The sequence below is a fragment of the Petromyzon marinus genome, chromosome 47 (assembly GCF_048934315.1).
Source record: "Petromyzon marinus isolate PM22_M1 ecotype Great Lakes invasive population chromosome 47, UKy_Petmar_22M1.pri1.0, whole genome shotgun sequence".
Taxonomy (NCBI): domain Eukaryota; kingdom Metazoa; phylum Chordata; class Hyperoartia; order Petromyzontiformes; family Petromyzontidae; genus Petromyzon; species Petromyzon marinus.
The window spans coordinates 11040614-11067129 of NC_133713.1; the positions used below are offsets into that span (position 1 = coordinate 11040614).

Genomic DNA, 26516 nt, shown 5'->3' on the forward strand with positions numbered 1-26516 from the left:
ACAGAAGCTCCCGTTTCTCATCAGCAATAGGAGCAGATTGTACAGGATTGCCATCCTCTTTCATCGTGCCCCTCCTTCCAGGTCAGCCGCCAGGTCTCTTCACTCTCCCTAAATCTCCGACCGAGGAGAAGCGCTCTGTTCTTCAAAGAACATGCCAACATCTCTTGATCGTCACCAGAACCAGGACTGGTCCTGGCTGAGCGGTGTTCCTCCGTGGCTGCTGTCGTCATCTAGAACTCTCTCTTCGCTCCGCATACGAGGTGTTCACACTCCCTCTACCTGCAGGAGTAAGCTGAAGACCCAGGACACTCTCATCCTGGTATCTTGAGCTCTAACCTAGTTCAAATAAATACAATTGTCAATGGAAACTATGCATGTCTATGCATATCTCTATATATGTACAGTATATCTGCGTGACTGTTCTCTTGTTATCTCTGCATGTCTCTATGGGTCTTTATGTATATATGTGGGTCGTTCAGTGACGGTGTGTCTTAATGCATCTCTATGGGTCTCTCCATAGCTCTACGTGTTTCTACGATGTCGCTTTGGTGACCCGAGTCACTCTTGCAAATGAGACTCTATTCTGGTCTCTTGAGCTCTCACCAGGTTCAATGAATGAATGAATCAATCAATCAATCTTTATTTTACGTGCAAATATCCCCTTCAATAATAATAATAAAAACAAGTTGGCATCAGTGCAGATTACAAATGAACGCGGACGCTACCAAGTGGCACGGAACAAAACGGGAACGGAAAAATAAACCCGTGTACGACCTCAGCGGCTGACACCGACTGACAAAAGTAAATTTGCAACCGGGCGGAAAATAAAGTTCCGACAAAATCAACGTGAAGGCGACCCCCGCACATGTTAGGACCGTGGCACGAGCAGCCGTGAGCCTGTCCGCTCCGTAACTCCCGAGTTCGCGATCCGACAATTGGGTTCGTTCGTTTTTGCCAAAAAATCTGCCCATGTTACAAATCGCTTTGTTATTGTCAAAGCGGGTGATGGGAAACAAGTGGTGCTGAAACACCAGGCAACGGGAAAAAAAAGACAAATGTCATATTCTTTGAGCAAGTACGAGCACGAAACTTTTTTTTTTAAACACACGGTATAACTACGAATCTAGGTTTTAAAAAAAAAGTCATGTCGTAATCTACGAGTAATTAATCATGTCATGCAAACAAAAACTAAGTGCAACTATGAAATGAAGTGAGGTTGAAATCAACTGCGTTACCTTTCAAGTAAACAGTTTGACACGAAAGATCGATTTAGAGGGAACACAAACTTCATAAGTACGTGCTGTTAGACTTCAAACTTGCTGGTCTGGGAGGGAGCCAGGAGATGGCAGTGCAGCGAGTGGGATTGTGAACTCCTCTGTGTGGCATTTTGGGGAATTTCCCCCTTGCGTGGCATGGAGTTTCTCCAGAATACTGCCAGTTTCCTTCCACATACAACAAAGTCGAGTGTGATTTTTTTTCCCCCTATCAAATATCTCCATGCAAGGTTGAAGATTTCCTCGATAAAAAATGATAATAAACACAAAGTCCATTCTCTCCACGTGAAAATTTAATATTTTCTAGTTTTTCTGCTAATGGGCCTTACAGACATGTGTGTCACAGTAGCAATCGTTTAAGCTTGCTAACTCTGGACATGCTGTAACCCCTTGGGTCTCGTCGTACTGGAAAAATGTTTTTTTTTATTATCAAAAAGAAAACGCCCTGCACATTTCTTTATCTGTTTGATATAATTCTCTGCAATGACACAATTAGTTTTTTTTTTTTATACTGGCTTAATGTAGTTGTTTTGGGTTAAATGACGGAAGATGGGTGACAGGAGGAGATGGGGTGGGCTAGGGGAGTGAATGAGAAGGTGAAGGGGCCATCTCCTATATCTGATGCCACACAAATCTCTCAACACTCAGGGACACTTTATAAAAAAGCTAACAATGGAATGTTTTGACAAAACTGTGTTTCCTCTTTCCTGTATTACTCCCCGTAGATGTTGTTTTAAGCGTTCGGAAAAAAAAAAGGACACTTTGCGGCGATCTAATTTTAAATAGCTGCTTCAGCATTTCAGGGAGAGTTTTTTTTGGTGGTGGTGTTGGTGGTGGCGGTAACGGTTCCGTCATTTCAAAAGCGAAATGGTGGCCAAAATTGGATATCTTTTGAGGCCACAGGCTGAAAGCGGTCGCTCCCGGAGGAGGCCGCTTCTGGCACGTTCTTGCCGCAACGGCCACCGGAAAAATACGCGCACGCCGGTCAACGCGGAGTTGGAGGTTTGGATAATTCATAGGCTCGTTGCAGTCACGCTCGCTCCTGCCCAATGCCGCGGGGTTGGCTGGAGTTTACGGAGGTCTGCACGCTCTGCTGCAGATGCACAACGGCGCTCGGTGTCGTCTCTCGGTCACTCGTCACGAACACCTTGTGCGTCAGCAAGCGTACGCTGAGAACGAATGAGTTGAGGTGCGAACACGCAGACTTACATGTAAGCAACAACCCTTATCAAAGCGTATATGTATGTACATGTATTTTTGTGTTCATTGTAACCCTGAATATCAGTGGTTAGCACAGTGAGGAGTGGTGTATGAGCTGATCCTTGTACTGGCCAGTGTGGTGAATTATGGCCAAACAACCTCCAGACTCAAGTGGCGTGGGGAGGTCTTCATTCAGCAGTGGATTGGCAAAGGGCTGTGGATTATTCACAAACAATATATTATCTACCGTAAATATTCACTCTATGATTAATGTCGAATTTTTACCTCTGGCTGGAGGAGTAATGGAGAAGAGTCGAGAGAGACTGTCACTTGATTTTTTTTTAACTCTGAATCGCCGGAAATATGAACGCTAAAAAACCAAGCCCAACGGTCAATGGGTGCAAGGTTTAAGCATCGTATCATCCCAAAATGTATTGTTCTATTCTGGTGTGTGTCAGCAGCACACGTCGCAAATATGTAGTTGTAAAGAAAATTATGTCAGGAGAATTTAAAAATACACTGGTGCAGCGTCCGCTCCGTGTTAAACAATATCCCTTTCCCACCATTCGTCATGTTTGGTCAGAGTGGTTTTGTCAGCGCTACAGAGATCGCGAGCAATTTTTTTTATAAAATTCGAGGGATTTTTTTTTCTTACAAAGTTCTAACAACACCCTCAAGAAATCATAAGCGCTGTTCCGTAATCTTCAAAATTGGTCCACTTAGCCGTTGCTGAGTAACTGCAAATATAAACTGGCGGCTGGCACATCCACGCAATCGCTTGCAAACTTGAATCAGAATTAAAAATAAAACAACCCCACGTGTAAAATGCACAACCGTGCTTGCGTCCATCACTGTCATTTTGTGATGCAGCATTTATTTCCACTTCATTTGTTTTGGCATTGATTGTGGAGGGAGGGGGACTGCGGGCCGCAGTGTGGTCGTGATCTGCAAGACTGCTCATTAATGAACCACGTGGCCCGCACAGAACCACGCCGTCACTTTGTGTTATTGGAACTCAAGGTTATAAAGAGTGTAATATGGATTGCTTTACAAGTGATCGCACTAATTAAGAGGATCTGACCCTACATCGCGGGCACATTTTATTAAAATGAATATCATTAAAACTCAAAAAAAGCTTGCACTCTCTTTTATTTTAGCTGGGGTAAAAGTCATATTGATGTGTGTATATGGCATATATCAAATCCCTTCTCATCATCCCGTACCAATTATATTTATATCTCATTAATTTTCATCAGCCTTATTCCAGTTACTGGCTTGTGACAATTCAGCCAAAGGTCAGCACAGGAACTTCTTATTTCTTAGGCTAACAAGCATATGATGAAAGGCAACTGTTATATATTTATTTATTAACCTTCGAGTTTCAAGTGTTCGAATTTAGACCGTGTGTCGTGTAATAATGTGGGTGTGTATTGTGAATCCCTGGCCAGGATTTGAACTTGCAACATTCTGATTGAGTTGAACATTATAACCATGCAACCACCCACCTAATAAACTCACATATATGTGTGCATACACACGGGCAAGAAGTGGTGGCAGATAACTGCGCACCGCACTAGTTAAACTCATTCAAATGGGTTCGATTCTCAGATTTGGCTAACAGCTGTGGTAAGTGATATCTGAACCAGTGCTAGATCTCTGTGTTAACCAATTCGCACCAATCCGCGTGAAGTATGGTTAAACAATCCCCACGACTGACACAGCATGGGGAGGCCTTCATCCAGCAGTCGGATTAATAAAGAGCTGTCAATTATTGCTTTACATTACCGCATATATATGCACACAAGAAATTGACTTAAAGCTTTCGGGACTGCAGGAATACATATTCTATGGGTCTTTCGGTAAAGCCACGTAGATAGAAAAATAAATAAAAAGAATAATAAAACATCACGACGTTTCGATCGCAACACAAGATATTTTTTTATTATTTTTCTATCTACGTGGTTTTACCGAAAGACCCATAGAACACAAGAAATTGGCAATAATTTAAAATATATTTGAACTCGCATATGAATGTGAAACGCGGGCGCGTGCTTGTGTTGCCATTGTAGTGGAAGGAAATGCATTATGGGTATAATCATGTTTGCAACAGAGCTTGGTCACACAATGCATTATGGGATTTCCATTTTAATCCCAAACAGAAAAAAAGCTGGTTAGATGGGGGAAAAAATGTAATTACAAAAAAATTCCAACTTTTTTTTCTTTCCAAGATTGCTATTTAGCAACAACAACAAAAAGTGCACATTTAGCACGCAGAAAAACAGCGTTCAATTATTCTACATTTAAAGAATTTTAAAAAAGTGCTGTCACACTTGACGAAACTTTCAGTCAACCATCACGCGCTCTTTGACTGGGAACGGCTCCGCTTCTGGCATTGATGGGGCTGGCACAGAAAGGGCCCTAATAAGGCTCGGCGCACAGAGAAAGCTGTCAATAAGTCTGACATTGCAGCTAAACTATTAAATGTGGAATGCATTAAATGAGCGTTATCGTGAAACGGTACTTTAATAGTTTAATTTATTTTTTTGACACAGGAGTGGAAAACGGTCTGCTGGGCACAAACTCCCGCCTGAGACTTTGACGTTCACGCTTCGTCGCGGTCTGTAGCCCACGTGGCTATCCCCAACTCTGCCGTTTGGAAGAGCCTCCATCGATCGGGAACCTCATCCGAGCCCCTCTCTGCATGGGTAACGGTCTTGGCCTACTCTTCCACGCGTGTTTGCAGCACGTGGGCGCGGTTACCCCCACCTGCCAGAAGTGTATTCGGAAACAACACAGCCGAGGATCCGGTCGAGACGCGCTCGGTGGACGCCCGCCGTTGTTGTCGTAGTCGACGTTGTTGTTGTTGTTGTCGTCGGCAAAAACCAGCACGTGGAGTTCGCGTCTGCCGCGGGCTTCCCCAGGTGGACGTAGCCGTCGGCTCCGCTGCCACAGTCTCCCACACGAATTGGCTGTCACTCGCTGCGGTCCCTGGGCAGCCCCTGGCTGCTGCTGCTGCTGTCAGTGAACGTCGCGACCGAAACATTTCCATAAAAAAAAATGTGCGTGCCCAAGCGAATATTCATTTGTTCATTGATTTATGCCTGGCCACCGTTAACTGTAATTTCACCGTGGTAATGTTGTTTTAGGTCGCATTTTAATGCGTCCTGTATATTTTTTTTATTTCTATGTGAATGTGCACACTTTTTTATCATACCGGGTAAGATCCCCGTTGAGTAATAATACAAATACTCTACAAGCATGAGGTTAATTTATTTTACTTTGTAAATGTTGTGGATTTACTCTCCAACACACCGATGGGCTGAAGTAACTAATTGGTGGGTTTTTGTTTACGTGACAAACCTTACAGGCTGTGTCGGGTCGTGGAGGGTTACGATATATTCTTATTTACGCGATCTAACCCAACGAAACCTTTGTTATGAATAATATTGGTCGCGAAAGCCTGCTACGAGTTCAATTGATTTCGGTTGTCTTTTTAGTTTTCTCTTTTCTACGTCCGATGTTTTAGCTAATTGATTTATCACATACACTCTGGTGATATCCTTATCAAGTCACTGCTAGGATGATGACCTCCCCACAACGTGTGTTAATTTGTGAATTGCTTGACCATACTTCGCCACCGCTTGTAAGTTCACCTTTGATGAGTTTGCGTGCCGTGCCCGAGATGGGGTTGCTTTGTAACATGCCAACGTTCTATCGCCATGCCCGGAATCGAACTCGGCGAGTTCATGACACACGGTCTGTGCTGTAAACCAACAACAACAGAGTATTTTATTACCAGAAAGGGTTCAAGATATTCGTATTTTTTCATACTTTGATACTGGCGAAAAGAGGTTCCATTTTGTAGCGACTCAATTCCAGCTATAAATGCCCTGCATTGCCCTTGTACTGTTCGCATTTTGGCGTTCTCTGGTCTGCCACTGGTGAGACTAGGCCCTAAAGAAGTTGGCTGTCTGGTGTCGGCCAATCAATTTCAAAGACTGCCATATATTACCAGAGATTGTTTGCATGTTCACCACAAGTACGTGTGGTTAATGCAGACTTGATTCCTTGCAAAAGATTTATTTTTGGTGTTTGAACAATTTAACGCAACTGTTTTATTGACAGAAAGGGTAAATTTTGATTTAAAGCTTTCGTGACTGCAGTGATTCATATTCTTGGTTCTTTCGGTAAAGTCACGTTGAAGGGAAACAATAAAATAATAAATTACATATAAAACAATAAAATTCTCACGACGTTTCGACTGTAACACAAACAGTCATCATCAGGTGTGAAACCCATTTGAAAGAAGTGGCGGTTTGTATTTTTTGTTTCGTGCAGCGGGTCCTGCTGTTGGCCCCCTTCGGTTTCATAGCCTGAGACTTGTCGCACGGGACGCCCTGAGGTTAATTATAACATCACTAGGGGTTGTTCGGAGGCGCCTGCGGCACCCCTCACAACCATTTGCGGCCTTCGGCCAGGAAAGTCACGAAAAATTGCACTCAATCGGCAAACGACTCGCTCGCAAGTGAAAGTTGTTCAATCAGCAAAGGCTGCTGCGCTTTCCAGACTCCCTCTCGGTTTGCCACTTTGACCTGAGCAGAGCCTCTGGATGGATACATTTATACATATTTATATAGGTGCCTGCGTGCATACCCAATGATCGGAATGTACCGGTGTATGACTGTCACAACTGAAACTGCTCAGAACACCCTACATGTGTAATGAGCGACTTCCGAGACACAACGTGTAGAGGGTTTCTTATTTATTTCTCACACTTGGGCACAAAGACTGGCCGATATATAGAAACGTATCTACGTAGCTACACACAGCCGACCTTTCTACACAGCCCCATCGTCGGCGTCTAACTACATAGCTGGCTCACTAATGTAGCGATGACGACGATGGGAGCCGTGCAGGGGATGGGCCACGTGGCCGGACGACGAAGAGAGATGACGGCGAGCAGCGACGCAGCCAGGACCCGGGACCCCGCGACAGCCCCGAACCTTCGATTACGTCCCCACTATACACTTGCCGGCATGGCCAGGCCCCGCCTCCGGCCACGCCCCCTTCTAGAACCTTCCAGCAGGTGATTACCCCTCCTGTCCGACAGATGGAACCCTGTCGTTACACAAAGTATGCCGGCTCGTTTCAAGAGTAGATCCTTTACTCTCATTTGCTGCGACGTTTTCACAAAGGTGAAGCGGCAGGGAAACGCGCTCCGCTGTACAACGAGTCGGGTTTATACCGGCACGTATATATTATTTCCCACCACTCTTTACATCTCTCCAGCCGAATCGTTTCTGAGAATATCCCCAGAATGCATTACGTATTTACGCGCATGACGGAATTGTTAAATATTCAGCACTAGCAGCAGTAACCCCGTCCACTGTATTTCCTGCATTACGTGTTTGACATCGCCCTGTAGTTCGTGATTCGCATCTGGCAGGCCGCTCTAGTTATTACTGCAGCTACCTTTATATATTGACGGTAATATATGCATCGTCTGCTTCTCGGTGCACGACACGAATCCCACAAAGGTAGGCCACTGTGTGCTGGCATCACCTTTGATTTGCACGGTTGGCTGCTACGTACGGTGCGAAAAAGGTTCAGCATACATTCACACACGGTCTCAATTATTCAATTCGGATTAAACACGGCAACATCACAACCCCACTGTGAAGCTACTGCAGACTACGAAACAGCACCTCCGTAATAGCCTTGCAGCTTTAGGATGTCGCGAATACCAAATGTGCTAATTTGTTAAGCATCGAAGGCAAGCGATGAATCCGAATGCCTAACTGGTTTCCGTCTTAAACGGACGTTGGGCATTTGTGGATCTCTGGTGGTCCTGAACTGGTGGTGAAAATCACCATAAATCACCCATCCCTTTGGTAAGGGACAAGTCCAATCATTAAATAATTGCTAAGTATTAATTTATTTGTATCCTCCCCAGATGGATGATGGATGGAGTGGGATTTTAGCTCGAGATGAATTCGCCACCACCACGTCGGTTAACATATGCACATTTACGGGCCCCTTTTGTCAATCCACTGCTGGATGGGACCCTCCCCACGCTGTTTTGCGGGGGTTGATTGACCATACTTCACTGCACTGGCCACTTCGGATTGGTGAAGGTGGGGACAGCATAGACGTAGGAGTATGGGACAGAACAATAGATGTTGCTGCACTACCCTTTGTTACCCACAATGTAGTCTCGCAGCAGCCTATACAGTACCACGTTTTTATTGACAGTGGTCACCCATCCCAGCACACTGTTTGGGCTCATCTGTGCGCTTAGCTTCCGAATTTTGGTCATGGGTTAACAATGTTACGTTGATATAGTGCTGCATAAACTGTATATTTCTTTTTTTTAAAGGGATATTATTTGTTTTGCTTTCGTGTGTGAAAGTATGTACACAAATACCTACGAATTTTTTCCACCCTTTTCCATGCGACAAGCATCTCGACCATTGTAGAGTGCTCTCTCTATATCTCCGAGCACCAGGTGCGGTATTGATGTTGTGACGGGTTATTGTCTTTTTTTTTCTTTCCCGGAGAGCTATCGCATACGGCACTGAAAGGTTGTGGATGGCTGTACGGTCTCGAACACAAACACCGCGCGCACACACACATCAACCCCTATGAGTTTGTGCAGTTCGTTTCATTTTGTTGTTGTTGCATCTGCTCAAAATCTCTTTGAGAATCTGGGTTGGCCACAATATAATGAAATAACTTCCCAGGCACAATGGCTGTGTTCCCACCGAGCGGAATGTCTCTTAGAATGACCCCCTCCTCCCCCCGCGGGCTTTCACAGAAGACCCGAGCGTAGCACGGTGGTGGTTCCTCCCCCACCCCACCCCTAATTAAATACGGCAGGAAGCCGCGTTACAAAATGTTGTAACGCGACCGGTGCGGTGGATTTGATGCGCGTTCTAAAAGCGAAACTCTTCCGTGACCTTAACTGTCAGCGACGCTCATTGGGAACTCCTTCCCGTGCTGCTGAGCTGCTGCTGCAGAGGCTACACTCGCCCACAACCATCCCCGCATGCGACTCGCGAGATTGAATTTAGATAAAGTCATGCTTGCATGACAAAGCTGATGGTTCCGTCTAGGGCGGCCTTAACAGATACGTCTCGTAATGATGTCGGGGTGTCAGGCAGACTTGCAAGCTTTAAAAGCACCACTTAGAAGCCGTTACGGGTGTATGCACTATTATTGTATCCCCCCCTATTTACATTTGCCGGTATGAATCTTGACTTAAAGCTTTCGTGACTGCAGGGATTCATATTCTTTGGGTCTTTCGGTAAAGTCACGACGTTGAGATCGCAACACAAGCGATCGTTGCGATCGAAACGTCGTCGTTTTTTGTTATTTTCTTGGAATCTATCTACGTGACTTTACCGAAAGACCCAAAGAATATGGATTTGCCGGTATGTTGAGATGTGTTATCATACTGTGCTGTGGGGTCAACATTGTCATTATTGTCATGATAGAATTTGTTTTCGTTATTGATGCGTGTGATGCTGCTGATGATATTAAGATTAGTATTAGTAGTGGCAGTAATATTAATACATCACTGTATAGCCTTCATATTAACTGGAACATGTTTTTCCAATGCAGGAGTGGTGTGGTAGCGCAGTGGTTTACACACAGCATGGTGACGAGATGTTAACTACCTCGCCTGGTATACAGGAGGTCATGAGTTCAATCCCGACACTGACGCCTGCTGTATATTTGGAGTTTGCATGTTCTGCCCCTGGTCGCGTGGATTTTTCTCTGGGTCCTCAGATTTTTCCCTCCACATTTAGAATCAACACGTGCGTTTAGAGTATTTGGCTGCTATGAATTTCCACACGATAAGCCACTTCCTTGGGCTATGATTTGTGGCCTGGTCGCTTCTGAAAAAGATTTATACGGCTCAGTTGGCTGGTAAAATAAAAATAGTAAAATAAAATAGTTTATACGTTAACCAGTCCTAGGTTTCCCTCCACATTGCACTCTTTACAAACCCGCACTGACCAGCATGGTAAAGTAAGGTCAAACAACCCCCATGATCAACAAAGTGTCAGGAGGCCCTCCATGAGTAGTGGATTGGCTGTGAATGATTATCACTGGAATTATTTTTTACTACACAAGGCCCGTATTGACATATGTTACAAGGGGTGATGATGCTAACTATGGGTTACTGTAACAATGAATTGTCACGATTCAAGGTCACAATTCAATCGAACAATCCATTTTTTTTAAAGGTTGTGATGAATAAAAGCAGCCTGTAGTGGCTGTACGAGTTCAGATGAGCGCCTTACCTAGACCATATGAATTTAAAAAGAAACATTGATTCAGGGACCGTCCTGAAGTAAGTCACGAGACTCGGTGACATTTTCCTGGGTAAACAAGCGTAACAAACAATACTCCACATGCGATTCAACGCTTGTATCCTGAGCTGCAGAATCAATAGTTATAGATGCATTGCAACGCTCCTCGTACCAACGCCAAACATGCCCAGCCACCTTTATTTTCTCTTATGCTGATGTTGATGCACTGCGCCAGGCACCAGTTTATTATTTAAGGCCGAGTCAGACCGAGAGCAGGCCCAGACTATATTCGGATATCATGCACCACTCACAATATACACGACGAGTAACCTCCGTTTAACGCGCACAAGGTACAAACACGAATGGGTGTCGGGTATTTGCACATAGACGAAGTGCATAATACATGCACACAGAGTCATGAAAACCAAAGGACAGACGTCCTTTAGCCCTGTAGCTCTTTATACTGCTGATTGATAATATATATGTTAAGCAGCTGGGGGTGTACGTCACACTGATTTCAAAGCGAGTATGAAAATAAAAGGCCAAAAAAAAATGTTTGACCCGTATTTCAAAAAAGCACATGTGCCTTCCAGTGCACATGTCATTTGCATGCAATTGTGTGGAATGTGACCTTAAACTTTGACACGGTTGATATTTTGCTAACGAACGCCGCTGCCCTTGTATGGTCCCACTCAATGGCGTGAGCCGGCCACGAGCGCACCAAGCAAGCACAAGCACAGGGCCCAAAATAACTAAAGGGGCAACGCCATTTGAGTGAAAAATACATATGGGTACATCAAATATCATCTCGCGTTCAAATCCGAATAAGCCAAATGAGCTAATTCACTTATATTGTCTGCATCTCTCATCTGACCAAAACTCTATCATCCGTATCTCTCTTCTGCCATCTCACTGGAATGTTATGAGTTGAAAAGGTGGCCTCCAATAATTTCTGCTTCGGGTCCCCTAATGGGATAGCATCGCCACCATTATTATTACTACTACACTTGTATATCCCGGTAAGCCTCACCGAGTCTTAAGACTTTTTCAGGAGGGTCCTGTCAAGTATTCAGAGGAGTGGGAAAAGTTGCTACGTGTGATCCCAATTGAGTGATTTGAAGGCATGTTTTCAGCATTGGGATGTTTGGCCCAATACCAGTTACATTGTAACCACAAGTTCTGCTTCAGACAAAGCTGGTTTGGTCCAGATGCTATTAAAATGCCATAGTTACACATGGGATGCACACTCTCTCACTCTGTTGCACACGAACTCATTACACTGTCACACTTTCCCATGGAAGTGATACATAATGCCGCAAGCAAGGCTCAGACTAAATGGAAATTTTAATTCTTGAAAACTATAATGGCAAACAAAGCTAATTAAAAGCTTTGTAAAATAAAACTGTACAACATTACTAACATTCGCTCAGCCTAGTTACCAATCTCCATATATATAAAAGGCAAAGTTGTGAATATGTGTGTCTGTTCAAAATGTTTAGTGTACTTCCCGACAGGCAACAAACTTGCAATTTGCCATGTGGGTACTTTCCAGACTGTACACCATGCAAAATTTATAAAAATACACTTTTTTTGGGGGGGGGAGCTCAATAATGATTTTTTTTGCACAAGTGAGCTGTGACGTCAAATCTGTCATGTGACCCACGCATGTGGAAGCGTAACGCATTGTAGCGTAGCGGTTAGCGCGCCGCGCTACGAACCCGGCGACCCGAGTTCGATTCCCGCTCACGGCCACCACCGGTGACGATTATTTGAACCGGTCCTGGGCCTCCCCTAGGTCGACGCAGCCTCAAACGAGTAACTGGTGTGGTGTGTGAACATCGCGGCCGTGGTGAATCCAAGTCCCGGGCGAAGCCGGGTCGTAAAGCTGCTGTATAAAACACAATCGCGTTAGTATGGCTGTGCACTTAAAATAGCGAAATTCCAGCTTTGCAAATTCGAAAATCAATTTCGCTGTCATGGGGTGAACTTCACTCTCATTGGAACAGACGTCACTTCGAGGGATCTCGGTGGTTGCTCTGTGATATCCACTTGTGTGGGCCATTCTTCAACACGGAGGGTTGCCCTGCTATGCGAAATCTCTGAAAGGATTCTTAATCTTGTGTCACGACGCCGAGAGCACAGTCGAAATAATAAATCTCACAGGAAATGCAGCTTGTTTAAAATTGTACCACTTCAATGGACTTATGGCAAAAAAAAATAAACTTCACGTTTTGGTTTTGTGGATCACTAATTAAAATATGTTTATATGTTTTAAAACAATTAACAGCAAAAAAAAATGTTGTGCTACACACAAAGGCAATATATCTTCAATATTTTAATATTTTTTGCACTGCAATTTTGTCAATTTATTTACCTGTGGAATTATATTATAAAAAAGAGATGTAAAGAAAACGTAAATTGTAATTTTAATTTACGATAATATTTCCAGTAAATCATTACTTTGGTATTCGCACTTTTTAACAACACAATTCCACCGTCAAAGCACTCCACCGTATGACAAAAGACAACCCCGTTGGTGGGCAGCGCTCATGATGCGATCAGCGTGTATTCCCCACACACAAGCAATGGGTTAGTGACGCCACCCTCCATAGATGTTCCCCAGCTAGGGGTGTAAATTCCCCATTCCTGATGCAGGAACGTGGATGATCCAAAAAACCACCACTGTTCATTTCCTCCAAAATGGCACTGGCTTTACCGACCTTGGAGGGATCATGGGCTAAGTTGACCGCCGACCAGAATGATGCATTTCCATTCTTATCTTGCTGGCTATGCCTGGTACTCTGCTGCAGCACTGCACGGAGTGGGGGGGGGGCGGAGGTTTGCAGTCGAGCGAGCACTGCGATGATGATGAGGGTTTACAAAGTGGAGCATTTTCCTTGCGAGCAACTCTCCGCGTTGTCGCACGATAAGAGCAAAACTTTGGACGCGGCGCGCGACTGCGCGTTTTATCTTTCGCTTCACAAACGGTCAAAAGTTGCAGCGGCGGCGGCATTAATTCAGTTAGCCATTGTTACATTTGTCGACGACAACCTGTGCAATTTCATTGTTGGAGTCTCAGTCTGTGGATTTCGTTGAGCAATTATCTTAGCCTACTCGACTAAAGCAGCCGGAATATTATTTCGCTCCTCGAGTGTGCACTTTTTTTCCCCCCTCTCGGATTATTAGGTCAGCTAATTGGTAAACTTGGTACATATTTATCTGCATATATTGTCAATGCACAGCTTTGGTCTCCCTCGGTTCACTGCCGTCTCTCAATACTGTGACGAAATCTTCTTAGTTTTGTGCGTTGGTTTCGCCTCGTCTTCGTCGGCCATGCCCAGGCCTTTTATGCGTAGCTGCAATCATCGCCGTGGTTGTTGATCTTCATCTGCTCATAGTCACTGTTGACTGGTACAAAGTATGAAAACAACACTTTGTTGACGAATATTGTCTTCGTTGACGAACATCACCACCAATTAAGTTAATGTAATGAACACTGGGGTGCAGGTGCGGCACCCGCCACGTCTCCATGCCGCGCGACGAGCGTGCCGGTGCGCGTCTCCACCGGCCAGTCCGCACGTCGGCTGTGTCCCTTGAGCCGTAGCCATCCATCCTGTCCGTCAGAGTTGAGCAAAATGTTCTCGTCAGCAAGTATAAATTGTACATGTAATTAGAACACGGGGGGCTGGGCCGCATAGGATAATTAACTCTACAATTGCTGAGTTGCTTTGCGCATGCTGCCACCGGTTAATGTAAATTTTATTTTGAGTGCATTTTTTTTTTAATCTGTATGACTGTGCTCTATTAATGACCAATGTGGAAATCACGTGGGCCTCCATCGCCTCCGCGTCGTTGCTGATGAAGATGATGGTCCAGCTGTCACATACAGTGGAGAATAGAGAGCGCTCATTGTAATAAAGTAAAAGTGAATTTAAACGACACGATAAAAGCGACAAAGCCGAACCCAAAGGCGCGCTATGTTTAACCTGTCATTTTATCTTTGCTTTGTCGCCTTGCATTACAGCTTACAATAATGCAGCAGGGTAGACCAACAAAGGAAAACAAGCGACAATACTATAAATGTTAACCAATATTTAAACTCCGATTTAGCCACATTGATTTATTAGGTACAGCTTCTATGGGATTGAAGTTTAACTTTTCTTCTATTATGTTGTGTTATCACATCTACCGTGACTGTTTTGTTAAAGTTATACAAATATAGCACATATGTTTTAATGCTGTACAAAATATGTTTACATTTTACACACTGGTTAGGTCTCACAGTCTGTAAATAATCTAAATAGTATAGGTACCAGCTTGTTGTTTTTAATGTTTTTGTACCAATTTTGTTACGTATACCACTTATTTACCTACTTAAAAGCATACCAACTTTTGTACCCACCTTGGCGTAACCTTGAATATAACAAACTTGAAATCCGTGTGACACCCTACCATGCACCTCCCTATTCCCACCTACCCACTACGCAATTTCTCCCATCTACTTACCCCCCTCCCCACTCCACAAAATATCAGTTTTACCCACCTCTGTGTAGACCTTATTTTACATGTTCCAGCCAAAAGCAAGATAAAGTCTGCAGTGTTTCGTGGTGTAGCTGGCACACATTAATGATCCCTGCAGGGTATCAGTATGCTCGTGAAATACGGTTCAATAAAAACAAGGTATGATGAGTGTTAGGTACTTGGGACATTATTGTAAATTACGGGCGTTTTAGAGGCACTTGCATAAAACGTGGATTACATCGGTACACCGATTATGACATTAATTGGAAAATGCCCCATTAAACATTTCCCGATAGCTATTTAGGTACCCGGAGTGCGGTGTGTACAGTCCGTGCTGTGTATTCCCCCATACATAGCAGTTTGTTAGTTTGGTAATATGTTTATAATGAACACATGCGCTTATTCGATAGCTATTTGTCTGCTAGCTAATTGAGAAATGTATTTGAATGCATCAAGAAATTAACACACGTTCACAGGTTTGCTCGAAGGCACGATTATACCAACATTTGATTTATAGGAAACCTTAACATGAGTTCCATACGTTAATAAATGCGGCATCAACATTGCATTGATGTCCTTCATAGTATTTACACGTGGTTTCGTTAATTTAATGGGTGTTTTTTTGTTTCCATAGTGTTTATTTCTTCCATATGTTTGAATGGCATTACTGTAGTTGCGGTAATAATTGGATTTGATGAAAACAAAAATCTGCTCGTGCATCTGATAAAAAAAAATCACAACCGACAGCCTTTTGTCATTTCACTTTTGGATGAAGGCATCCGAATACCATTTTGGTGTTAGGGGTTTGAAGACACTGATGGAAGACATTCATCCTCGACTGTGAGGGATTTTCGAAAAAGAGGGCTTCGAAAATACTTCACCACATGCTGGTCAGCGATATCAGAACCCCAGGACTGGTTCAGAGAAAACGTGCGCACAGAGCACGCTGACCACTGCGCCACCACTCCCCCACACTTAGATCTGAGATAGGAGCTGTAATGTAGTCTTTTTTTTTCATGGCAAACTACACGCATCACCGCGGAAATGATCAGTGTTGATTTTCCCAGCAGAGAAAATCCCAGCTATGCGCAAAAAATGTGAATTGAAATGAGGACCCCGCGGTTGCCAATTTGGTTCCTCAAAAAGGGGGAGAGAGAGAGAGTGAGAGAGAGAAAAAGCCACAACATCTTAACGCAAGGTGAAGTCTCGGTTTAATTGCGCGCGGAATGGTTAAACGGCACGCGACTTAATTTCCCCGTTCTAAGCAGGAGGAGGTTACCACAGAGTGTGTTCATCCCACGGAGCCCTTGGGCTCAAGCTGATGGGCCGGTAACAATACAGCTGCTTAACTTGTCGTTAGGACGGCATGCCGAGTGAAGATCTTAAAATGTAAATTGCCTTGAAGTCGGGGAAATTAATTTGATTCGAATGTGAGAGTGGATGAGCCAAATGGCCGTGTGTTGTTGCCATCTCCTTATACTGAGCGGAACCTATCCCATGGTGTCGGCGTTAAATTAAAGGATAATGCGAGTGATTATTATTATTCTCACAAGTACATTTGTAAGTAATTCCACCCCCCCCCCCTTCTTGCCAACGTTTACAATTGCGTTTCTGTGGCTTGAGCTTCTTATTAATATGTTAATGTGATTCCAAGCTGTTTTGTCGTAATTAATTTTGTGAGATGCAATGGTTGTAACAGTTCTTGGACAGAATAATGCCTTCTAAATGTATATATATTTAAGTGCTTTTAAAAAATAAGATTTTCCCAGATGGAATGTGATGATTTTACAGTTTAGTTGAGAGGCCATCTGCGTGGGCTAAACATAGAAAAGAGCCAATAACCCCCCCATTTACAGTCTGTACACTTACATAATGCTAGCGAGCACCTATTAAGGTCAGCATGGCACTTGAGGGAAGGGGTCTGTGTGACTGTAAGCACACAAGCCCAGCAGCCTTAATCTCCCGCGGTACGACTATTGGCCAAGGCACTGAAACACGTACACTCATTTTCAGGCCGAGTCTTCCTCAGAAAGGCACAGTCGAGGTTCACCAACCATTGGTGCTGTGCATCGTGAGTGGGATCGTGAACACAGGATTTGCGGTGCATTTCAGAGAGCAGTGCATGCCAAAATCCAATCTGTTTAAAAATACCTAAGCCTGACAGGGGGAAATTGATTCGTCCAAAAAAATAATCTTTTTAAAAAAATGCCCCTGTTTTGTTTTAAGTTTGCATTGCTGGCTGACTGATGCTCAATGCAGTCCGGCGTAAAAGCGCCTTTGCGTGCTTCCACGGAATAACAGGGCTTGAACACTCTTCGAGTCTGCCAATCATGCACGCACCTTATCTTGATTTCCAGCTATAAGTGAGACGGGCACATTGTCAACAGCAGCCGAGCTGCAATCGCAAAGACGACAAAGATCCCCCGTATAGCCTTTAACGGACTGTTGGGGCAAGTGCTGTTTGATGTTTACACACCGCATCGGCTACTCGATTAAGGCTGAGTCAACCTAGGGGAGACCCAGGCACAGTTAAAATATTCGCCACTGTTATTGGCCGTGAGGGGGATCGAATTTGGGTCAGTGGGTTCACAACGCCGTGCGCTAACCACTACGCTACCGCTCCTCTTTCACAGACGCACATACTCACCCTTTAATGCTGAGCACATTTTTGCACTTCATTTCATTGCATTGAAAAAAACATTTTGTAGCATTCTACATAATAGCGACAAGAATAAATGTCGATATAAAGCTTTCGTGACTGCAGGGATTCATATTCTTGGTTCTTTCGGTAAAGTCACCACGTAGAAGGGAAACAATAAAATAATAAAAATATAAAACAATAAAATTCTCACGACGTTTCAAAAATTTTCACATTTTCTTGCTGTGGTTTTCACACCTGATGATGATTGCTTGTGTTGCAGTCGAAACGTGGTGATAATTGTATTGCTTTATATTTTTCTTATTTTATTGTTTCCCTTCTACGTGACTTTACCGAAAGAACCAATAATATATAGCGACAGAAATGTCATTGTGTTGACGTGGTCTTTTAGAGCATGGAGATGCTTTGACTTTTCAAAACGAAGTTCAACAAAGCATGAATTCGCCCGAGCCACGGTGTTCTCGGCTTTTGCGCATTGGGAACCTAGGATGCAATGCGCATTATACTTTTGATTTAGTATTAATTATTAAATGAGAGTGTAGCAAAATCTTAATTCCCCATTTAAGAGACCTGAGCCAGAGTGGTGGAACGTCCACATTCCTGTGTCGTTCAAGTAGGTCTATAAGATGTTTCTTACAAACTGGTACCTATTTTATAGACCCAGAAGCGATGAAGGGCTGAGTCAACTCCTGACCCAAATTTTAACTCGGAACGTTTTCCCGATGAATAGCTACCTCCCACTATTCTGTGCAGGGCTTTGAAACGCGGTTACATTTAGATACTACATGAATCAAAAATACATGAGATTATAATGTAATTGTGAGCCAATTATACATTACTTCCTGAACATATGTAGTGAATCTTTTCAGAGACACTATTAGGAGGCAACAACGTTTACTCTACACTTTACTCGAAACACCGTTACACTCGGGACTAATACGCCTGCCTCTCACTCTCGTTACCCACGGGACTATAAGACACCGATCTCTTTCCTATATGGGATAACTACAATCGGGTCGGAGCAGCCACGCGCTGTCTGACCCAAGATGACGGAGACGTAGACGCAGCACCTCGGTTCCACTTCACCCACGGACAGCACCGATATGCGATCGGGGCTCCCCTTCTATCCCTCTCGGCGTGACCTGGCTCCACCATCTTCTGGAACGTTCCCGAAGGTTCCCGACAACCTCGCACATGCTACCTGCTCGGCTCCGCCCTTAAGTACTCCGCCCCCCTCAGGAACTCTCCAGAAGCTTCTCGGCTACACTACCCGTTCCCCCTACCCCGTCACCCCGGCCCATAACGCGCTTCACCCGGAGCCAGGGTGACTCGTCCTCACATCCCCCCTCCGCCAGCAGTCCTCACCACGTTCCCTCGTGACCAAGTATGCGGCAATTGCTCGCTGCGCTGGAGGAGTGGCTGCTGTTCCCTATTCTGTCGGTAGGGCTCCTTTGCCTCTTTCTGCTAGCAGGCGGTACCACGTTTTTAGTGACCCACTGTGGTACTGCACAGTGTGCTAACTGCTGTCCCCATATTTCCCTGTTATACTGCAGCGCTACGCACCGTAGTGATCCGTTTTACATCACTACATTAACCCCCCCCCCCCTTATATAACGCAGCCGTCCCGGCTGACCCCTATACCTCACGCAGCGGGACGACCCACCATCAACCAATCACCAATCCCGGTGACAACAACAACAACCGTGACCCCCCCCTCGCGAGTCAACTGCAACAACAGCAGAACAAGCAACAAAAAACACAAATAAACATTGTGTGATGCACCGCAATAACCCACTCCCGGACTATGTATAGCACCCGACGACCGCTGGCCTGCCACAGCCCACGAGCCCAGGAAGGACCCAGTTCAACCGGAAAACACAGCCCGGCTCATAGCTGTGGCCTTTTGCCAGGCAGTGTCGGAATGAATAAGATGATGGGGCGATCATTGAAACGTTAGAGTTCTGGAACGGGTTCTCATCTCCGGGCCCCCAGGCGGGACAAGGGCGGGTTTACCGGGGGCTCTCAGGATGGCTTGAAGTTGGCCTAATGGGCGTGGCCCGTCCCGGACAGAAGATGGGGGAGGAGAGAAGTGGATGTCAGCCGCTCCCTCCTCCTTGGCTGGCTTTCCGACGGCGTAACGGGTGGCTCCTTGGATATCAAGTGCAAGATCCCTGTGGGTGGATGAACAGAAATTCGCTGAGGCACAACCTCAGTGGTCGCACGCCCGGGCTCGTCAGGCACATTAACCACCCGGCCTTGGGGTAGTGGGGATGAAACGTCATGACAAGGTGGAAAATATGGTTTCAGCCGCGACGGGTGTAGATACCAGCGTCTGCGACCGACCTGGATCCGAACGCATTGGGGCCTAATGACCTCTAACGCCTCGACCGGGCCCTGCCACGGTCTATGCAACTTAGGGGACGTGCCCAAGGGCACCTGGGGGCAGTGCAACCATGCCCTCTCCCCAACGTTCCACAGCATCCCTGACTCCCGAAGCCCCGCCAGTTTTTCGTTCGATGTTTGCCGTTTGGCCGAATTCAGACAAGATGCCTCCCATGCTTCAGTCAAGCGTCTGAGCGTGAGGCGCATGAGTTCTGGTACAACAATCTTTTTAGCACTTGACTTAATATTTAACTGGGCTTCCATGGGGGGGTCACACTCTCTCCCGTACATCAAAAAGAACTGGGTGAACCTGGTAGAGGGGTGAGGGGCCATTCTATAGGCCATGAGGACGCTGGGAGCGTGTAAGTCCCAGTCGGACTGTGCCTCGTCGACCTGCTGGCACAACATAGCCGTGAGAGTCCTATGCAAACGCTCCACCATCCCGTCAGTCTGGGGATGGTAGGGCGAAGTCCGAATATTCTTAGTGCAGAATAGGTCGCATACTTTAACAACTTTGAAGAAAAATTTCGGCCTTGGTCCATAAGGAGACGTTCTGGGGCCCCCTTGTCGAGCACATACCCATGAATGAAAGCGTCAGTAATTAAAGCAGCCGATTGATTCTGCAGGGGCCATGCTACGGCACACCGTGACAGGTATTCTACTCCAACGAGCAGCAATTTATTTCCCCTCGGCGTGGTGGAAAATGGCCCGAGGATGTCAAGAGCAACGAGCTCGTTTATGTGCGACACCCCAATAGACTGCAACAGCGATCGGGCTAGCCTTGGTGGGGGCTTTTGATGCGCACACTCCACACATCCCTGAAGAATGCTGTGGACGTCATCAGACATCCTGTCAAAAGAAGTCACGCTTCAAGGAAGACAAAGTCTTTTACACACCAAGGTGCATCAGCCGTACATGGGCAGCTTTCACAACTTTACTCCGCAGGGCAGTCGGCACAACGATGCAGTGGCGCTGCACTTCTGCATCCCACCTCAAGCAGCCCATCCCGGACGACCGCTGGGGACATACCCCCTGGGCCCCTCCTGCTGCTCGCTGTACCGACACGGCGACGCATTTTTAAAAGGGAGGCATCCTCCACCTGGAGGCGCCCTCACTCGTCGAGCGCAAGACTGATGGTGTTGTCGCGCGTGCGACTGCCGCTACAGGTGGTGCAACGTCCACAGACGCTACCGTGGCACAAGGCACTCCATCACCTACCGGCTTACAATGCCCGGACCCAGTCAAACACGCACACTGGCCTTCCGGTGGCAACCCGTGACAAAGCATCCGCGTTCCAGTGGCATGACCCCTTTCTGTAGGTGACTGTGAGAGAGTAATCCTGAAAAACCTCCAACCAGCGCGAGAGCTGACCAGACGGTTGCTTAACTCGCAGTGCATATTGCCGTGCTTCCCACAAAATGTCTACCGTACAGGTACGGGCGGTACTTCTGCACGAAATTGACGATGGCCGGCAACTGGCAGCTAGTAACGCAATAGCGCTGCTCTGAAGGAGACAACACCCGGTTCCCGTACGCGACCACACTTTCCACCCCATTTTCCACCTGTGACAACATGGCGCCTATTCCGGTATCGCTGGCGTCCGTGTCCAGCACAATGTGCCCCAGGTACGAACCGACTTTTGTAACATTTGACATTTCTGCAGCTTAAATTTCAAGTTTTCCACCCACTTTCTGACAAACACCAAGCGCAATCGCTGTAAATGCTCACGAAACGTGCGCCCAAAGATGATCACGTCATCCTAATAAGTCAAGCATGAATCCCACTGGAGTCCCGATAACACCAATTCCATTAGCCTCTGAAACATGGCAGGGGCCGAGTGGAGTCCCATCGAAAGAAAGTTAAACTGAAAAAGCCCTTGTGGGGTGCGAAACACTGTTTTCATTTTGGAACTTTCATCCAAGGGCAATTGCCAAAACCCTGACAGCAAATCCAAGGTTGAAAAAGAATCGAGCATCCGACAAGGCATCCAATGAATCATCCATCCGTGGGAGCGGATAGGCATCAGCCATTGGGACCTTGTTCAACTTTCTAAAATACACACGAAATTTCATGCTCCCATCCTTTTTCTTAACCAGAACGATGGGTGCTCCCCATGGACTGGTGCATGTAGAAATAATGTCGGCGGCCAACATCTCGTCGACCGCCTTATGCACATGGTCCTTTTCCTTACAACCAAACCGAAACGAATTTTGCCGGATGGGAGTGGCATCACCTGCATCAATATGATGATGAATCAAGGACGTGCGGCCAATATAAAATTTACTCTTGATAAATCCGGGTTCTCCGAGCACAACGCATCCATCCACGACTCGTCGGTCGCCGCTCCCCACTCCACCGAAACCCCAACGTGAGCGGCCACTTCGCTGGAGTCCGCACAACACGTCGCCATTGCGTGGACCAAAACCGTACCCACCTGCACAACCGCGGTACGCATCTCCGCATTCACAACTTGGAGAAAGAGTTCCTGATCCTCCCTCACAATCGTTTGCACCCCTACCTGCGTGAGACCCTTAACAGCCCTGTTCGAGGGGGTCAGAGTCAGGAGGACCCCCCCCCCCCGCAGTAACCTCTTCAGAAGCAAGGCCAGTGTGCGTGTTTGACTGGGTCCGGGCGTGTAAGCCGGTAGGTGACGGAGTGCCTTGCGTCTGTGGATGTTGCACTACCTGTAGCGGCGGTCACGCGCGACAACACCATCGGGTTTTGCGCTCGACGAGTGGTGGCGCCTCCAGGTGGAGGACACTTCCCTTTTAAAATTGCGTTAGTACAGCGAGCAGCAGGAGGGGCCCAGGGGGTATGTCCCCAGCGGTCGTCCGGGATGGGCTGCTTACGAGGTGGGATGCAGAAGTGCAGCGCCACTGCATCGTTGTGCCGACTGCCCTGCGGAGTAAAGTTGTGAAAGCTGCCCATGTACGGCTGATGCACCTTGGTGTGTAAAAGACTTTGTCTTCCTTGAAGCGTGACTTATCTTGGCCCGGGATGTGTGATGACGTCCGCAACATTCTTCACGGATGTGTGGAGTGCGCGCGTCGAAAGCCCCCACCAAGGCTAGCCCGACCGCCGTTGTAGTCTATTGGGGTGTCGCGCATTAACGAGCTCGTTGCTCTTGACATCCTCGGGCCATTTCCCACCACGTCGAGGGGAAATGCATATCTGCTCTTTGGAGTAGAATACCTGTCACGGTCGGCCGTAGCATGGCCCCTGCAGGATCAATCGGTGGCGTCGATTACTGACGCTTGCTTTCATGGGTATGTGCTAGACAAGGGGCCCCGGAACGTCTCCTTACAGTTCAAGGCCGACATTTTTCTTCAAAGTTGTTAAAGGAAGTATGCGATCTATTGAGCACTACGAAAATGTGGACTTCGCCCTACCATCCCCAGACTGAAAATGATCAGCTGAATTAGCTTTAATGATACATCATTTTACAGTTACCTTGTTACGTGATTATTGCTGTAAAGTCAGCTGATTTATGGTGAAAAGCAGGGTGCGGGCAGCAGTGGTGCAGTGGTTAGCACACTGCTCGGAGCCTGAATTTGATTCTTTTTCACGGCTAACATCAGTGGTGAGTGGTATCTGAACCGGTCCTGGACTGCATCTTTACTAACACACACTGACTAGCATGGGGAAGTATGGGCAAATAACCCCCATGAGCGGCTTTCATCCAGCTGCAGATTGACAAAGCGCTGTTCATATTAACAACTTGTTACGTGCTCGTATACATAAGTGCTAAAACATGGACATTTTAAGACAGGAATATATAATTCACGGATAATCTAAATATTTTCCAAAGCACTTTGTGTTTCATTATTTATTGTATTCAAATTAGCTAACATATGGCAGCATTTTATTGTGAAGTAGGCTTTCATCAAGAGGATCAATTGAGTTAGGGAATCATTAACTGCCCTCTAATCAAGTTAATTTCATATTTGAAGACAGGTTCACCTTGCCATCTGCTAATTCAAACAAATGCCGGCTTAACCCATTTCCGTTCCGAGGCGTCTGCAAGTTGCAGGGTGGTGTCCCGTTCACCGATGAATCTCGGAACGCGCAAGCGGTTAGCGTTAATTTTGTTTAGAGAGGCGTAGCGCCGTTGTTTTAAAAGACGTTGTACTCACCGCAGAGAACTGTAGTGACACGGCTGCAATCGATGACAGCTGGCGCCAAGCTGTGCTGCATGCCTTCTCGCATGGCCTTGTGGGAGCCTCGGTATGTCTTCTGTCCTGAATAGGTACCGATGTCGTAATTTTATTTCAGTTTCGATGACGTAAACGAATCGCGTCATCGGAATGGGAAAGGGTTAACAGCGATTTTGGTCGGACACATTAGATTATACTCACAGGATGTCAGACCTGTGTTGAAACACACGCTGTCAGCGTGCTCAGTCGATTATCCTGAATCGCACTTCTAAAGAAATTGATATTTTGCCTGACATTCACTGGTTGATGATGTGTACCGGAAAGATTATTAGCGGACTGTAATCTCCACTTTGTCTTTTATGGAAAAAAAAAACAACAACATTAAGTTGGAAGAGGATGTTGCTGATTAATGGATATTTATTGTCACGCCAGCCACTCACTCAACACAGTCTGGCCAGCCCAGCAGTTCCTGACGTTTGGTTTGGCGAGACGACACACACACACACACCACGCTATGGCATTGAGTATTCCTGCGGGTACTCCAACGTAAAGGTGGCTCACGCATGCCGGATCTGCAAATGTGAGATAAAGGCAATTGTTAAGCAACTGGGAAACGTAAGTGCGTGCATACAACTACACGGATATTCAATTTCCATCAGGCCTGGGGCCGCTCGCTGAAATGTAGAGGTCCTTTGTCATGCCACTGCTAGGTGAAGGCCTGCCTCGCGCTGCGTCGATGCATAGGGGGATGTTTGACCACACTTTGCCAAAGAATACTTGCAACCTGCATCTAACTTTTCATCCGGCGCCCCTTACTCCCAAATGTTTGCACTGTCCCGTGCGATTCACGTGTGTTTGTGTCACTGTTAAGGCTAAAATTTAGCGCTTGCTTGCACCTGTGGCTAACTTTTCCTTGCACCTCTAGCTCGGTTCATGTTTGCACTATTACATTATTACAACTATAATTCGAAGCATGTGTTGTGTGTAATAATCGATTTGAATCGACGAATCAATGTGCAATTACATGCCCTAAAGTCATGATTAGAATCGTCTATTATGCACCTTTAAACTGTCATCATGTTACGTCTGTCCTATCTCTCTTCACTCTGTAAAAAAAAAAGATCCGTTTCCCAAAATGTTACCGACTTTGTATATATCTGCAGTAGAGGTCGGTGCTCCTTAAAAGGAGACTCATGAACAGGAACATCGACAGCGCCTGGGCATAGTGCGATGTCAACAAGGGCGGCGCTGCCAAAAGTGAACCCAAGCGACACGGGGAATTCACTTGGGTTTATAATGCAGGTTGTTTGGGTTAGATCGCGTATATTTACGCAATATAACCACAAAAAAAACCTGTACTATGAATGCCATTGGTCGCGAAAGCCAATGTGTTCAACTCACTTCGGTTTCTTTGCGATAGGTTAAGAGTCCTGTGCCGGTTTGCATTTGCAGTAGGACTCCTCTAGTCTGTCGTCATTTGGGGGACCAAATGTCACGGATCTTATTATTCGCAGAGTTATCTGCGGGGGCGGGGAGAAAGTGAGGATAATTGTAGTTTTTATGAACTCTACTGCTCCCACGGACGATAGGAGTCGTGGGTAATTTGGGGGCAGATAAGAGGAGTTCTACTGAATTCATTTTAGCGGTTTTATTTTATTACTGTGTTCACCCGCTGATATTATGTGGGTCGTAATGACGGAAACCACTTTTCAGAGCCACGCTCGTGATTATATAGGCACGTGGTGGGAACGCCACGCTGCCTAACCCACACCCTCGTTCGTCAAGAGTCCTACATCCTAATGATTGTTGAACTTGTTATTACTATTTTTATCTTATTCTTTTAGATCAGCCCTTAGGAATGTTAGACCTAACTTAATCACACTGACAGCAAAGATAAATGTTGATAGATGAGCCGTTGTTACAACAATCATCAGGAAGATGTTACTGGAAAAGGTCAGCGGGAGAATCGCACTGTACTCCGGTGGCAATTGACTTATCTGGCCCTTTCCAA

The 26516-nt window shown here is 45.9% G+C and overlaps 1 long non-coding RNA gene across 1 annotated transcript; it reads right to left on the bottom strand.

Annotated features, from left to right (window-relative positions):
• Positions 1–9392: 9392 nt before the first annotated feature.
• Positions 9393–25953, bottom strand: LOC116952593 (uncharacterized). The gene is made up of 3 exons (XR_004404470.2): positions 24485–25953; positions 19983–20140; positions 9393–14402 (listed from the first exon to the last, which is right to left on the bottom strand). It is a non-coding gene; the product is annotated as an uncharacterized LOC116952593 (long non-coding RNA).
• Positions 25954–26516: the final 563 nt, after the last annotated feature.